General features: G+C 37.7%; 1 pseudogene; it reads right to left on the bottom strand.

Annotated features, from left to right (window-relative positions):
- The window catches only part of LOC106753018, a 135,533-nt pseudogene extending 121,094 nt beyond the window's left edge, over positions 1–14,439 (bottom strand).
- Between the last annotated feature and the right edge of the window lie 629 nt (positions 14,440–15,068).

Genomic DNA, 15,068 nt, shown 5'->3' with positions numbered 1-15,068 from the left:
GTCTGGTCGTTCTCCCCTGTCAAAAGAATGACTCTGAACTCGCAATAGGGGTATTTAAAGGTGAGGAGCGCAAAAGAAAACAGGCCGAAGCCGAGCGAGCCACCGCCCGACAGTTTCCCTCAAAACCGCCCAGCGTTAATTGCCATGCCTACTCCTCGCCCTAGACCACCCAGCGGTTTAAGTGTGCCGCCGGGTGGTGCGTCGACTCTTCAAATCTTCATTTTTCTGCTCTTTTTTTGAGTCAACGACCTGTATCTTTAACTCCATTCTCCTCTTTCTCAAAATAGCTTCAAAACAATGCAAAACAAGCATAAAATCTCTAAAAACAACTTTTGTCTTTCCACAGACTCTTTTATTGAGTTTTGCTTGATTCTAAGCTCATTCCAAGTAGTAAAGGGCGTAATTCGGTCCAAATTGACATATGAAAATAACTGTTTTTCAACCTTCATCATACAGTGGCCAGGGACTTAACAAGTTTTTGGCGTCGTTGCCGGGGACTCGTGGTTTAACTTATCTAGTAGTGTAACTTGATTAAGTTTGACTTCATTGTATATATTTTTTTATCTTTTTATCTTTTTATTTTTATTTTATTTTATAAAATATAAAAAAGTACTACTAGGTGATACACGGGGCCTAAGCCCAATAAATAAAGTCCACCAAACAAGGATAAAGAAGTCATTTTACACACATGAAGGAGTGAGGATAGCTTAATAGGGGGTGCACCGGGAACTTTCTTATTTTAGAAATAGAAATAAACGTGTACTCCATCTAGTTTCTAGAAGCTAGCACATTTAACACATGTTTTAGAAATAGGAAACGTGATTCATATTGGATGAACACGTTTTCATCACCAAGCCAAAAGATGAGGAGTCTATATAACTCACCTTGGCTGCCCATGTATTCACTTTTGGATGATAAATGAGATTTCCTTCTCTTGAAGAATTTCCAGCACACGGACTCTACCAAAAGTCTTCTTCATTTGAGCTTTCCATTCTCCATCTAGCTTCCTTCCAATGGAAGGCTGCCTGAGCTAGTTTCGTCCTCGCCGTAGAGCTCTTCCTTCACCATTCAAATCATTGTCGCAACTCTGCCCTTGGCTGTCAAACCTCAAGCCACTTCATTCGATACCTCTAATTCAAATGTTCAGAACTTCCGCTGCATCTCAAATCTTCATTTCTGGCTGATGCATCTTTATCATGTGGTATTCAGAGCTATGGTTGGATGATTCATGCTCCAGATAAGTCCATTTTCTTGATTCCAAATTGTCATTCAATTTCCACACTGTCATTGCTTCAAGTATGTACTATTTGATTGATTTTCTTTTCTGTTTTTCTGTGTAAGTGAATGTTCGTTGTTATTCACTATTCTATAGCATTTTCTTATCATTTTAATCGGTGCTTTATTTTGTTTGAAGTCTCATCCTATCGTTTAATCATTTTCCAGTCGTGTTGAGTCATGTGCAACGTTGTTGCCGTTTTAAAATTGTCAATCAGTTTTTTTTTTTACTCTGTTTCAACGTGAATATTTTTGATTTTAATTGTGTTGAGCATTAGCTAATTCTATGTTGATCATATAAGGCAATGGAGTTTCATCCAGCCTTGATCATTTGAATAAAAGCAATGCCAATAGTGATTTCAGCAACAGATCTGTACTACAACTCTGTTTTTAACATTTTTTTTGCTGGATTTTACTGATGCACGTTACTATATCAAGATTTAATGGTTGAACACCTTTTCCAAATCTGTTTGATGATGCTACAAGTATCTAAAGATATTACAACATCTATTCATCACAGATTTGCTATTTGAGTAGTTGAATTACTCAAAATCTNGANTAAGAATGTGNTNNTGTNATTGTTATAACCTANAGCTTGGCACCGTGCTNATTGTCCTTGGTTGTGTCATAGGATCTCTAAAATCCACTAGCTTGATTTTCTCAAGCTAGATCTTGAGTTAGGATTCATTATTTTACCAAATTGCTGGTCTAAAAACTTTGCATCCACCAAAACTTACTGTACTGTGCTGCATTTTATTGATTTCTGCATAATTTGGCAACTCAAGTGGTGAAATTGTGCATTTGCTATTTTTTGTGCATTGAACACATTTGGACAACTTTATTTGACCATTTAAAATGTGTCTACATTGTTTTTCTGGTCATTCTTCCAACAATGCACAAAATCATCATGCCACTTCCCAAATTTGAGTAAATTTCTCAACTAGTGCAGTCATAATCTAAATTCAATTGTGTTTCCACTGTTTTCTTGATTAAACACTCATATTAAGTGAATTCAAATGTGTCTTCACTGTTCATATGGTCAAATTTGCGACTATGCATAGCTATACCACTTAAACCATTGATTTTGACCAATTTTGGAAGTGTATCAGTGGAATTCTTTTGTGGATCATTTCTTGGCTGCATTATTGATTGCACATAATTCTTTTCATCATATAATATTGATGGGAAGTCATAAGCACAGAATATCTCAGTGGTATTGCTGTTTTCACAATTTTCCAGCCATCATAATTTGGTGCATTCAGTTTTGGTGTGCAGATTAAGTTGAATTGAGTTGTGATTTAAGTGTTTGGGATTGGCAAGAGCTGGGATCATTTTCTATTCTTCTTTACTGTCATTGAACCTTGCAAACCAATAGTAAAAAGCTAATCATCCCTGCAATCCGGATTGAACCGTGACAGCAAAGGTAGAAAATACAAATTCTGTTTTCTTTGAGTCATTTCATCGAACAGTTTGCCAAATTTTGTGAAATCATCATCATTTCGTTAAACTGCAGCATGTTTTGCTTTTCTTGCTTTTCAAATCCACTCTAAAACCATTCTTAAGTTCATTTTGAGTGCCACCTTCCATTGAAAACCGTTTAATTGTTTGCTTTTTAATTATTTACAACTCTGCACACAAGCTATTTGATAAAAAAAACAGTGGTGCATTCTGGTTCTGCAATTTTTGACAGCAGCAGTGATTGTTTCCTACACTGGAAACTGATCATGGGAGGTTTGTTTGAGCTCTCTTTTGGTGCAGAAATTAACTCAGGCCGTGCCTTAACTTTGGTAGCATCCTAGGAAGAAGATTGAAGCAAGTAAAGATCAACTTGAGGTGCTTTCTGGTGCAGCCAAAGCTGGTGTGCAGTCTGCATAATTTTTGGTGCAGCAAAGTGTTATTTTATAATGCAGAAATCCTAGTGCAGCTGCAAAATCACGTTTTCATTAGTTTGAACAAATTCTGGGTGCTGCAACAGTAGCAAAATTCACTTGGCAGTTGTGAGATTAGTGTGAATCCATCAAATTCACTTTCTTTGAAAGAAGCCAAAGTTGCACACATCATTTCCTTCTCACTTCCTTGTTGTATCAAGTCATTTGTTTTGCAAAAGTACTTGTAAATGGCCATTAAGCAAGTGACTTGGAAGAATTCACAAGTGTTCTTCCATCACTTGTAAACCTTTTGCTCTTAATTTCTCATTAAAATTGGTAGATGGTGAGTGTGTCTTGGATCCAAAGTCCAAGCCTCACCTAAGAGATCTCACTCCTTTCAATTCTTCAAAGTTTTTGGAAAAATCTTAAAGTGTAGTTTTCTCTTCATGATTAATTGTTTCTAGACATTTGTTGAATTTAGAGGTAATTTTTATTTAAGGATTTTTAGTAAGTAACTAGAAGCATATTTGGCAAGGCAAGATTTGGTATTTAAGCAACCTTTTTAGGTTCACCTCTCTTACCTGGAATATTGCTTTTAAGTGAAATCTTTTCATCCTTACTTTAAGAAAACTTTTAAATTCATAAAAGTTTCATCCTATTATTCTTGAGATTGTGAATCTTACATCCTTAGTCTTTACACTTCTAGATTTGAAAAATATGCAAGAGAGTGGTGGGAAGAAAGACAATACCATGTTAGGATAGGTAGAACAGTTCCCATCCATAATTGGAAAGAACTAAAAGTTTATTTGAGAAGAAATTTTGTGCCTCCAGAATCTCAAAGAAATTTAGAACTTATGAGAGAACTTATTAGAGAAGGCCAGTCATTCATTAACAATTTAAGTGGGTTCTCTTGTAGGGAAAGTGAGTTTCTAGAAAATNTTAAGAGGTTATGGGAAGAGACAAGAAAATATAGAGATGAGAGATTAAAAAGAGAAAAACAAGAGCAAGAATCAAGAGAAAGAAGAGAAAAAGAGAGAAGAAAAAAGGAAGAAAGAGAGAGAAGAGAACAAGAGAGAATAGAGCAAGAGAGAAGAGAACAAGAGAGAANAGAACAAGAGAGAATAGAGCAAGAGAGAAGAGAACAAGAGAGAATAGAACAAGATAGAATAGAGCAAGAGAAAAGAGAAAAGGAAGAAAGAGATAGAAGAGAACAAGAGAGAAGAAAAGAAGAAGCAAAAAAGAGAAGGGAGGAAGAACAAAGAAGAGAGAAAAGAAAGCAAGAGAGAAAAGAAGAAGAGACAAGAAGAGAAATAGAAGAAGCAAAGAAGAAGAGCCAATAAAACAAGAAGAAGAACAAGAACTAGGAAAAGAGCAAGCACCACCTCCTCCTACACTCCTCATAGAACCAAGACTATTAAGGGGAGGTTTTCCTTCCTTTAACCTTTCTCCATCTATCTTTGAGTTTTCTCATTTTAATTTGTTTTTCAAAGAAATTGCCATACCATATTTTCAAAATTTAGAACTTTTAACAGATGGCAATTCACAACTTGAGTTATGGTTACCTCTTTGGTTCCCACTAACTCAAGACAAAAATAAATTTTTTAAAAGAAGTAAGGCTTCATAAAATTATAAAGCTTGAACAATCTAACATTAGGAAGCCTTCTTCTAAACATACCTTTTCATGCATCTTGTTGGGTTAATTGAAATTAATCAGTTATATGTTTGATGCTTATTGCAGATTCACATTTGACCCTGGAGGAACTTATATGGAGCCAACAAAAATAAGTCCTCATAAAGACGACCCACCAGATTTGAGGACAAATCCTTCTCAAGAGGGAGGGGATGATACGCGGGGCCCAAGCCTAATAAATAAAGTCCACCAAAGAAGGATAAAGAAGTCATTTTACACACATGAAGGAGTGAGGAGAGCTTAATAGGGGGTGCACCGGAAACTTCCTTATTTTAGAAATAGAAATAAACGTGTACTCCATCTAGTTTCTAGAAGCTAGCACATTTAGCACATGTTTTAGAAATAGGGAACGTGATTCATATTGGATGAACACGTTTCCATCACCAAGCCAAAGGATGAAGAGTCTATATAACTCACCTTGGCTGCCCATGTATTCACTTTTGGATGATAAATTAGATATCCTTCTGCTGAAGAATTTCCAGCACACGGACTCTACCAAAAGTCTTCTTAATTTGAGCTTTCCATTCTCCATCTAGCTTCCTTCCAATGGAAGGCTACCTGAGCTAGTTTCGTCCTCACCGTAGAGCTCTTCCTCCACCATTCAAATCACTGCCGCAACTCTGCCCTTGGCTGTCAAACCTCAAGCCACTTCATCCGATACTTTTAATTCAAATGTTCAGAACTTCCGCTGCATCTCAAATCTTCATTTCTGGCTAGAGCATCTTTATCACTAGGGTTTGTGTTTCTTGTGCATGCAACAAGAGACGAGACATACTAGGAGCAAGAAAAATACGCAATCTCTTCTTGAAGGCTTAAGCGAGACAAGAGGGAGAAGGAGAGTCAGACGCCCATTGTTAATGGATTGACAAGCATACCAAATCATATCAAGTAATAATAAATGGTAAGTCCAAGTATCGTTTTCCCAAGAAACACGAAAGGCCTTATCATTCGTGTGAATTAAGATCGTAAGACTTGAAAATAAAAATTAATTAATTGTGTATGAGAACAAAATATAAACATGCAAAAGAGATTGATTCAATTGACGAGAAGAAAACAATGGATGAATGGAGTTGTTGGGGGTTTAAAATTTCATCTTATCCGCTCTCTCTTATTTACTCCTCTTGATTTATTAGCTTGATTAATTAATTGTCATGCAACTTTCTTAGCCTACCCTTAACCCGATCCCTCGGCGAAAAGAGCCTATTACTAATTACTGGCTTGCTAACCCTAGCCTCCCCTAGAAATTAATAAAGCATTATAGAGCAGAAGTGAAAAACAATTGATCGTCCTACCCCTATCCCTAGGTGGTATTGCTTAATCAAGGAATTACTCACCAGTTCATGACATTACTGTACGTCCCCATATCAATAAAGACAAACAACAGTTATCGAATGAGTTAAACGATAAAAACATTAAGCACAGATGAGAACCCAATAATTAATAATCAAAACATATGGAAACCATATAAATAAACAATAGTTTCAATAGAAGAGAATATCAAAAGATTACATTGTTTCCCCCAACAACAATAGGGTTTAGTTCACCATTGTCGTGGTGAACTTAGATGAAAAATGGAAAAGAAAACCCTAGATAAGATGAAAAGGAGCCTAAGCATCCAAGAGATCCTCTCCAGAGAGTGAAATTAGGTCTGGCCACCCCCTTCTGTCAAAAGAATGCATCTAAACTCGCAATAGGGCTATTTATAGGTGAGGAGCGCAATAGAAAACAGGCCCAAGCCCAGCAGACAACCGCTTGGCGGAACAAGTGTGGCGCCCGGTGGCAGGGGTCTACCGCTCGGCGGTTTGCCTCTAATCGCAAATCCGCCCAGCGCCCACGCCAAGTGCCCACTCCTCGCCCTGGACCGCCCGACGGTAGAATTTGCCGCCGGGCGGTGCGTCGACTCTTCAATTCTTCAATTTTCTTCTCTTTTCTTGAGTCTACGACCTTTATCTTCAACTCCATTCTTACTTTCTCAAAATCACTACAAAACAATGTGATGTACGTTTGGCAAGTGTACCAATTGTAATTGTAGTAACAAAATATCGTCCTTTGGGATTGAATGAGTTAAGTACTAGTTTACTAACTTACTTAATTTTGAGCGATAAAATTTATCAAGTAAAATGATGAACATAAACAAGTGATGGAAATTCAAATGATATAAACAATGTTAGAGAATTGATTTCATACCTTTTCATATAAATTCTTCCCCTTTTCAATCGATGTGTAAATTATAATTATTCACTAGAGTTTATTACGAGCTTGTTTACCCCTAATCCCTTAGATAGGCAAACTTATCCATTGAATGTAAACCCCAATCCCTTAGGCCAGTTATAAATCCAATAAGATCATGAAGAACAATTATATCTCAATTTCAAACTAACTAGTTGTGCCCACTTTCCCAATTGTGACAACATCTAATCTGTTCTATTTATAAACGCAAGCAATTAGCAATCTCCCAATTGTGAAACTGCTCATAGAATAGACATTAAAACATAAATAAAACACAAGGATAATTAAAATTAAACAACATCAATTGAAAAGGTTCAGAAAGTATAATCAAAAGTACTACATCAATCTTCTAACAAATGGAAAATTAGTTCTGCATAATGTAAAGGAAGTTCTAAAGCAAAAGTAATAAAAAGTAGCAGCAGCAGAAGAAGAAGAAGAAGAAGAAGAAGAAACCGTTTGAACGTTGATCCCCCCTCTTATCTCTTTTCCACGTTTTCAAAACTCCTCCCCTCTTTTTCCACTAATTCCTCTTTTTTAGGAGAGTGGTTAATCCCCTTCACAATAACTTCCTTCCCTTTCTATTTAATTTTAATCTCTTTAAATCAGTTATAAAAGAGATTCGCAACTGCTCCTGGAAAGTTTCAGAGCCCACGGAAAAATCCCCAATCTGCATGTGCTCTCCTCTGTTTTCATTCTACAATTCTGACGTAAATCCACAGGTTGTGGTAAAAACCACAACTCACTTGTGAAGCTCTCTGTTTTGTGTTCTATTTTCTTGAGCTAACTTCACAGGTCGTGGGATCTTTCACAGCTCAGTTGTTGAGCTCTCTGTTTTGCATCTGCATTTTGGAGCAAAATCCACAGGTTGTGAGATTGTTCACAGCTCGGTTGTTGAACTCTCTGTTTCATCTTTTCATCTTAGACATCAATTCTTCTTAAATTGTGATTTTGACACTTAGAATCATCAATCTACAAGAAAAACACAAAATCCCAATGTATGATCCGAAACAGAGATAATGCATGACTAAATCCTTCAATTAATGCAATTACGTATGCAAATTACCTAAACTAAAATATGAATGCAATTACATTTTACTCACACATCAAAATACCCCAAGCTTAGACGTTTGCTTGTCCTCAAGCAAGGAGAATTCAACTAACACGACGACTAACTTATTAGGACCCTTAGTGCAATTACTTAATTAAGGTGTGACACTTGACATCAAGGCAGATAATATTTGGCATTTTAGTTTCTTTTGAAAAAGATTTTCTATTAGGTTCCTCACTTAGAAGACACTTACCTGCCAACTAAGCATGGATCTTCCACTCAATTATTTGTCACACTCAGTCTCAAAGGAGTGTCTCTTCCCCAGTAACATTCAGTCTCAAAGGGGTGTCAATTTATTTACTCAATATTTATTACTATTTTTTTTTTAATTTTTTTTTTATATTATATTTTTTTTCATTTTGTTTTGACAGACAATTCTCCAGTAACCAAGTGCAGTGAGTGTTACCATAGAAACCTAACAAAAAGCATTTTCCAACTTATACATCTCAAAAATTATCTTCCTTAAGTGTTAGTGTCAAGTCTCACTGTGTAGTGTGTGAAGTTCCCAACAAGCAATCAGAAATATATTCACTATGTGCTTAGAAAATATCATTGTTCAGAACATAGAACTCAGAGCTAAGATGATACATTTCCAGTTTAACATTAGATGCAACATGCAAATGCGAACAATGTTAGATGTCATGCATACAAACACCCCAAGCCTAAATATTTACATGGAAAAAGTACAGGGGATTACAACTCACAAGATTAGTGATGACTAGAGTGGAGCATGGTGAGAACTTCTTGCAAGAGTTGTTCCACCTTTTGCTGATGAAGAATATGAGTGTCCCGAAATTGGATGAACTCTTGATAATGTTTGAGTTGTTGCGCTTGGAGTTCTGTAATGGACTGCTGAAGATGAGAAAGAGTGTCAACCGCAGAAGGCCGAGGAATGAGAGGTATATGAGAGGATGGTTCAGGATCATGAGGAAAGGTATTTTGACATTGAGATTCAGAGAAAATCCACCTGTCTTTTTCACGCACTGAAGTGAACATAGGATTTGGAAGAGGTTGAGGTGGCATGCCCGTGGTCTCACTCATTACTAAACAATATTTATCCTCCCTTTTTACCAACATGTCATTGTGGATCAACATCTCTAAATCAATTCTGGAGTTTCCTGATATTGGCGTGTCACCCTCTAAAGGAATGTGTAGATGTAAAGCAATAATGGTGATCAACCCACCAATTGTTATTTGTCCAATGGAAGCTTTCCCTACCTTTAGAAACTGACGAGCCAACCAAGCACCTGAATCCAATTGGACATCTTTGACCATACCCCATAAGAATAACAATTCAGACTTCCTAACCGCCGAATGGCTATCACCCATAGCAAATAGTGTATGAGCCATGAGTCGGTGGGCATATCGAAAACAGGGGTGATGAATATGAGCTTCTTTAGAATTAGAGGAGACAAAAGAACTTGATTGAGATATGTCGAACCAAAAAGAACAAGCATTAAATTCTTTGGGGTAATTTCGTTCGCCACCACTAGGAAATCCAAAGATTGCATTAAACTAGCTAAAGTGAGCCTGTAATTAACATTATGCAATCTAAATGTAATCAACCCCTCTTCACAATTCTTTCCTTGCAATATTTCAGCCTTCACAAAACTTAGAAACTCCATGGTAATTTTTTCATATGCAGGGTATTTCAGAGTAACAAAAGAACTCCAACCAATTTTTTCAATCATCCAGTAAAATTCCTCAGACATGCCTAATGTACTCAAGGTGTTTTCGTCTAAATAACGCGTAGGCACAATATTCCGCTTGAGTAACGTAGCGTACCTCAACCGCCGTTCTTCATTTTGAAACGTGATACCATTGGGGTTAGCAGAAGCACGAGCCTTTTTTCTTGGACGTTGTTCCATGACTAGTGGCCTTGTATTATGGCGTATAGATTTAGCAGCAGCAGTGGTTTGTTGCGGCAGTGCAGCGGTGTGCGGAGTGGAAGCCGATGACGGAGTGATGGCAATGGGAGTCCTCCGCGGAACGCTGACGGTCCGAGCAGAGAGGTGGCAATGGCGAACGGAGTGATGGCGGGGACGAACAGAGTGGTGGCAGTGACGACGTCTGCTGATCGGTGGAGTCGACATTGACGACTGGTAGAGGCTGACCAGAGCGCCGTTGTGGTGCTTTCGTTTTCTTCCGCATTGAGCGTCGTGGTGCTGTCATCGTTTGTCGCATAGAAGGCGCGGCGGTCTACGGAGGTGGACGACGCTGGCGTGTCATCTCGCCGGTGTTGGGTTGGTGCCGATGAGTGGGTTGCTGAGAACTTGCAAGTGCCGGTGAGTGGATTGATGAGAACCTGCAAAAATGTTAGGTTTCTATTTCTTTCTTTCTCACGCTGGAAAGAGGGTTTAGTTCTTTTGAATTCCGCCCATTTTCTTCCTCTCTTTCTTTTTTTTTTTGAACATTTAAAACTAAAACTAATGAAATTCTTTTGACCAGCATAATGTGATGCCGTGAATGAGACACTGGTCCTATTTTTTTCAACATCCCCTCCCAAATACAACTTTAATCTTTGACCATTTACTTTGAAACTTCTCTCAGCATTAAGGTCAGAGATTTCAATTGTTCCAAAAGGAAAAACTTTTTGAACCACAAAAGGACTTGACCACCTAGACTTGAGTTTTCCAGGAAACAATTTAAGTCTGGAATTATACAATAGAACTTGTTGCCTTGGGGTAAACTCTCTCAGCACAATCTTTTTATCATGCCATCTTTTGGTCTTCTCCTTATAAATCTGGGCATTTTCATAGGCTTGCAATCTGAATTCATCTAACTCATCCAATTGAAGCAGCCGTTTCTCAACTGCAGTATTCAAATCAAAATTTAGCAATTTAATGGCCCAAAATGCTTTATGCTCAAGTTCCACCGGCAAATGACAAGATTTGCCATGCACCAACTGATATGGTGACATCCCAATTGTAGTTTTAAAAGTTGTTCGATAAGCCCACAGTACATTATCTAATTTTCTTGACCAATCTTTTCTAGACGAGCTCACGAATTTTTCCAAAATTCTTTTTAACTCCCTATTAGAAATGTCCACTTGTCACTGGTTTGGGGATGGTAAGGGGTAGCTATCTTGTGTCTCACACCATATTTTCCCAAAAGTGATGCAAATTGCTTGTTATGNAAATGTAAGCCCCCATCACTAATGATTGCTCTCGGTACCCCAAATCTGGAAGAAATTTGTTTCTTGATGAAGGAAACCACCACCTTAGCATCATTTGTTGGCAATGCAGCAACCTCTACCCATTTAGATACATAATCCACAGCAACCAAAATGTATTGATTTGAGAAAGATCGTGGAAAGGGCCCCATAAAATCTATACCCCAAACATAAAAAATCTCCACTTCAAGTATGTTGTTCATGGGCATCTCATGCCTTTTGGAAATATTGCCAACTCTTTGGCATCTATCACAGTGTTTCACAAAACTATAAGCATATGTAAAAAGGGTAGGCCAATAAAAGCCACTTTGTAAAACTTTAGAAGTTGTTCTCTCAACTGAAAAATGCCCCCCATAATCCGATCCATGACAATGCCAAAGGATGTTCTCAAATTCATTTTCAGGAACACATCTCCTGATCATACCATCTCCGCATCTTTTGAACAACAAGGGATCATCCCAAAAATAGCACTTGGCATCATGCAGGAATTTTTTCTTTTGTTGGAAAGTGAGGTCATTTGGAATTATACCTCCTGCTTTAAAATTAGCAAAATCTACAAACCATGGCAAGGAAGTTATGGCCATTAACTTCTCATCTGGAAACTCCTCTGCAATAGGCTTGATGTCCCAATTCCCTTCATCAAACTTCAATCTTGAAAGGTGATCTGCCACCAAATTTTGCTTCCCCTGCTTATCTTGGATCTCCAAGTCAAACTCTTGTAATAAGAGAATCCAACGTATTAATCGTGGCTTGGCATCCTGCTTAGCAAATAGATATCTCAAAGCAGCATGATCAGTGTAAACAATGACCTTAGACCCAACAAGATAAGATCGAAATTTATCAAATGCAAACACTACTGCAAGCAATTCTTTTTCAGTCGTGGCATAATTCTTTTGAGCTTCATTTAACACACGACTAGCATAATATATCACATGAAACACTTTTTCTTTTCTTTGTCCTAATACAGCACCCACAGCATAATCACTCGCATCGCACATCAATTCAAATGGTAAAGACCAATTAGGTGTTGTAATTATAGGAGCATAAACAAGTTTTTCCTTTATGGTTAAAAATGCTTGCAAGCATGCATCATCAAACACAAAAGGGGTTTCTTTTTCAAGAAGATTAGTCATAGGCTTTACTATCTTAGAAAAGTCTTTGATAAACCGCCTATAAAACCCTGCATGACCTAAGAAACTTCTTACCCCTTTTACATTCACTGGAGGAGGTAATTGTTCTATTACTTCTACCTTTGCTTTATCAATCTCAATGCCTTTAGCAGAGATGTGATGACCAAGAACAATACCTTCTCTCACCATAAAATGACATTTTTCCCAATTTAGCACTAGATTAGTTTCTTGGCATCTTTTTAACACTAAGGTTAAATTAGCTAAGCAAGAATCAAATGAAGAGCCAAATACAGAAAAGTCATCCATGAAGATCTCAATGCAATTTTCAATCAAATCAGAAAAGATGGAAAACATACACCTTTGAAATGTTGCAGGCGCATTGCAGAGACCGAAGGGCATCCTTCTATAGGCAAAGACTGCATAGGGACATGTAAATGCCGTCTTTTCTTTATCCTCAGGAGCTAATGCTATTTGGTTGTACCCGGAGTACCCATCTAGAAAGAAGTAATATGCATGTCTTGCCAATTTTTGCAGCATTTGATCTATGAATGGTAGTGGAAAATGGTCCTTTCTTGTGGTTTGATTCAGTCTTCGGTAATCTATGCACATTCGCCACCCTGTGACTTTTCTTGTAGGAATGAGCTCATTGTTTTCATTTGTCACCACCGTCATTCCTCCTTTCTTAGGTACAACATGAACAGGACTCACCCACTCACTATCAGAAATTGGGTAGATAATTCCCGCATCTAACAGTTTAATTACTTCTTTCCTTACCACTTCCTTCATAGTCGGGTTGAGTCTTCTTTGTGGTTGACGCACAGGTTTGAAATCCTCTTCCAAATAAATTTTATGCATGCACACAGTAGGACTAATACCTTGCAAATCATCAATTTTCCACCCAAGGGCAGATTTATATCCCTCAACACCCTTAAGAGTTTATCTTCTTCAGTACAAGAAAGTTCATTGCTCACAATTACTGGATTAAGCTTTTTCTCATCAAGGAACTTGTATTTAAGGTGAGAAGGGAGTTGTTTCAATTCCAACTTGGATGTTTCTACTCCTTCGCCTTCACTCTTGTGTAGATCTTCTATTCCTCTTGTGGAATTGAATATTGGTTTCAGCACTTCTAATTGATGAGCACAATTCACCACCTTGTCATCATTAATTTCTCTTTCCAACTCCTTTGCTTCCATCCCTAACAGTAGAGTTCTCTCCATTGGATTCTTCTTCTCGTGGAAGTCTATCTCCTCCAACACAAGAGACTCAATTATTTCTGCCCTGAAACAGTCTTCTTTGTCAAGCTTGTGCTTTACTGCTTCATTCATAGAAAATGTGACTTTTTCATCTGCTACTCTTAACATCAATTGTCCTTGTTCTACATCTATTAATGCTCTTCCTGTGGCTAAGAATGGTCTTCCCAAAATGATTGGGACTTTAGCATCTTCTTCCATGTCAAGAACCACAAAATCAGCTGGGAAAATAAATTTATCCACCTTCACTAGAACATCTTCCACAATTCCATAAGGATAAGTCATCGATCGGTCTGCCAATTGTAGAGTTATCATGGTGGGCTTTACTTCACCAATACCCAGCCTTTTAAAAATGGACAAATGCATCAAATTGATACTTGCTCTGAGGTCACATAATGCTTTACCCACAGTTATATTTCCAATCTCACATGGAATGACGAAGCTTCCTGGATCCTTCAACTTGGGAGGTAATTTTTGTTGAATTATTGCACTGCACTCATTTGTGAGTATAATTGTTTCATCTTCTTGAAGCTTCCTTTTCTTTGACAACAAGTCTTTCATGAATTTAGCATAACTTGGCATTTGCTCCAATGCTTCAGCAAATGGAATATTAATGTGGAGCTTCTTAAAAACATCAAGAAATCTTGCAAATTGCTTGGCTTGTTCTTGCTTCTTCAACCTTTGAGGGAATGGAATTGTAGGGACATACTCACGCATCTTTTTCTCACTTTCTTGATTTTTTTCTCCCTCTTCCTTCTCCTCATATGTTCTCTCAATTTATTTTTCAGCACTCTCTTCTACTATTTCATCAAATCTTTTCTTTTTCTCTCTCTCCATCTCACTCCTTTTTTCATTCTCTAACACTCTCCCACTCCTCAATTGAATTGCCTTGCATTGTTCCCTTGGGTTTGGTATTGTGTCACTAGGGAATGTGCCAGGAGATCTCTCCGAGAGTTGTCTTGAAAGTTGTCCAATCTGGTTCTCCAAATTTCTGATTGAAGCTTCCTTGTTCTTGAAGTTGGTCCTTGTCTCATTCATGAAATTAGAAGTCTGGTCCACAAAGGTAGAAGTTTGAATCGTTAGCTTCTCTAATGCATTTTCATACATAGACATCTTGTTTCCTTGATTACTGGGTTGCGCTTGATATTGATATGGAGGCCTTGGTGGGTTAGATTGGATTGGATTACTCCAAGGTCTCGTTTGTTGGGGTCTCCAATTTGCATTAAAGTTGGTAGAAAACTGATTTTGTTGTTGTCCCACTGCATTGACTTGTGCTTCTTGTTGAGTGGCCTAACATTCACCATTCTAATGCATTCCTCTGCAAAAATCACACCCTGGAGATCTTG

This window comes from Vigna radiata, chromosome 2 (assembly GCF_000741045.1).
Source record: "Vigna radiata var. radiata cultivar VC1973A chromosome 2, Vradiata_ver6, whole genome shotgun sequence".
NCBI lineage: Eukaryota > Viridiplantae > Streptophyta > Magnoliopsida > Fabales > Fabaceae > Vigna > Vigna radiata.
The sequence above is the reverse complement of the archived record's forward strand: the minus strand, read 5'-3'. Positions and strand labels throughout refer to the sequence as shown.